Raw genomic sequence first — 2737 nt, 5'->3', positions numbered from 1 at the left:
ATATCCGGGTCTATCATTAGATGCTATAGGACCACCAGATGTATTCAATGAACCACCAAGGATTGACAAACTGTTAAAAAACAAAAACAAAAACAAAAATGTGTTAATGTCAATTAAAGTATTTCACGTATGTTATAGACAACCATTGACAGTAAGGGTAAATAAATCTTAATGCAAATACATACTCACATGTACTGAGGTCCATGCTGCACAGCTATCTTCTGACAGTCAACAGTCAAGTCAATGATGAAGACTGATGAATTCCTGGCAGACTGTTCTAACGGGTTTTAAACCTTAGGGGCTGACCATTCAAAATGTAGGCTGGTAATATGTCATTACATTAGTTAGTAGGTTTGGCCCCCGGCCTTCAATTGGTCAACAGAACATTGACCACGACCCTCATCACCCCGCCTACTGCACGCCATAGGCCTTATTACAAATGCAGATCCAGACAGTCACCACCCCCAGCCAATACGTTTTTAATTGTTTGATCCTTTGTCCAATACACTAACTACTTACATCCCGATATGCATAGTAGTTAGCAACAACAGACAGCAAGTCTCCGGCTCTAACCGTCACCCTTTTTAAATGTTTGATCCTAAGCCCCATACACTAACTACTTACATCCCGATATGCCGAGTAGTTAGCAACATCAGACAGCAAGTCTCCGGCTCCAACCATCACCCATTTAATTGTTTGATCCTAAGCCTCATACACTAACTACTTACAACCCCATATGCAGAGTAGTTGGCAACATCAGGGCAGACCCACGGATACCTAGCACACCCAAAACACATCATTATAATGACCCCATGTGCATGCATACAGTCGTCACTAGCCATATACAGTTCTCACAGAGACATTTGTGTATGTAATCAGTTAAACAGTACGACAGCGTCTAGCCAGCTATATGATGTGTACATGTAAGGGGCTTCAAAGAATAAACTCAGAGACATGCCGGGGCAAAACACCGCCTCTACAAAGTGTGGGGGCTCTTAGACCCCCAATACATACATACATAATTAACCATTGTGATTGTAATCAGTTAAACAGCACGCTGTTTGATAAGCCACATGAAAGGGACTTCAAACAATAAACTCAGAGCCATGTCCGGGCCCAACACCTCCAGGCCTAGACCCAACATCTCCTCCAGACATAGACCCATTTGGTCACACACACACACGACCCCATGATTCTAGTTATAAAAATTACAGTACATGGGATTTGGCTGACACCTTTTTAACCAAAGCGCCTAGCAATATGGTAACCAATTTAAACTTTTTATTTAAAAAAAAATATTTTTTAGTCCATATCTCTCAACATCTCTAGGACTTATCAAAAAATAAAAGTAAACTTCATACTACTCTCAGCCATTAATATAGTTGCTAGGAGTGGGGGTCGAACCCACGGGGATACAAACATCCATTGGATCTTAAGTCCAATGCCTTAACCACTCGGCCATCCTAGCAGCACACTTTGTATTTAGCCCCGTTTACCACTAAACATATACAACTCTTACAAAATTTATCTGATCCCCCCATTATCCACAAAACACACATGTGGGTTTGGGGGCCAATATGGCCGCCCAGGGGTATGACATCAGTCACATGTCTGTCACATGACTCTACATGCAATATGGATGCCAAGGGGGGCGTGGCATTGTTTGACAACAGACACATGACTGTCACATGACTTTACATCCAATATGGCTGCCCACGGGTTTGACACCAGTCACATGACTGTCACATGACTCACAAAACAATAACAATAACAAACAACACGTGGTGACAACCACATGGCTAATTTGCATAAAAAGGAGGCGTGGTTATGATGTGATTTATGACGTTTCAGGGAACAGGGCTTATTTTTGACAGATAGTTCATGATCAGGACTACTTCTGACGGCGGCCTTTAGGGCGGGTCCGATCAGAACAAACGACACAATCTGGGTAACCATCAGCCTGGCAGATAAAGTGGCGCTCAGTGAGTCTCTGTGGCATATCTCCCAGTGAGGATGACTTTCGGCCTTTGTTGCTCTCTTTCCTGGAGAAGCCTTCCAGTAAAGCAGTGATGACATCCTGCACGAAGACTTTCAGGGGCTTGTGAGGAGCAGCAGTGCAGCGGCAGTAAACGATGTGGGCATTCACCATGCTTACACTGAGAATGGCATTGAAAATCCTATTGTAGCTTTTCCTTGATCTATGGGGAAAGAGGTAGGTCTTCATTCTCTGGTCTGCTGTGTCAACACCCCCCATGAAAGAATTGTAGTCATCAACACAAACAGGCCTATTTATCTCCCTATAGCCACTATCAGTGTGTTTGGTCCTGATGCGCTTTCTGACACATGCGTTGGAATGCAGTGTAGAGAGCATTGTGAGGCGCTTTGTATCATGCCACGCACAAGCTAGCATTTTCCCCTTCCTCATGAAGACTGGGTCATCTCCCTTGCTCAATGGCAGCTGTTCACGGGTGAGGCCCTTTGGCATCCCCTTCCTGTTACTGATGACAGTCCCACACAAACCCGAATCATTGCTTGCCAGCTCATCTGCTATGGCTGGCGAGGTGTAATAGCTGTCCATGTACACCTCATGCCCTTTCCCTGTGTACGGGGCCATCAGCTCACGGACAACAAGGTGTGTGGCACCAAAATCAGCATTAGGCCTATTTTGTCCAGTGTACATGGACCACTGTAGCACATAGCCTGATTTTGCTTCACTCAGAACAAATACTTTGTAACC

At 44.4% G+C, this 2737-nt stretch overlaps 1 non-coding gene across 1 annotated transcript; it reads right to left on the bottom strand.

Moving 5' to 3' along the window:
• Window positions 1–1383: 1383 nt before the first annotated feature.
• Window positions 1384–1468, bottom strand: trnal-uaa. The gene has a single exon. It is a non-coding gene; the product is annotated as a tRNA-Leu (tRNA).
• Window positions 1469–2737: the final 1269 nt, after the last annotated feature.

Source organism: Alosa sapidissima, chromosome 24, assembly GCF_018492685.1.
Source record: "Alosa sapidissima isolate fAloSap1 chromosome 24, fAloSap1.pri, whole genome shotgun sequence".
Lineage (NCBI taxonomy): Eukaryota > Metazoa > Chordata > Actinopteri > Clupeiformes > Clupeidae > Alosa > Alosa sapidissima.
The sequence above is the reverse complement of the archived record's forward strand: the minus strand, read 5'-3'. Positions and strand labels throughout refer to the sequence as shown.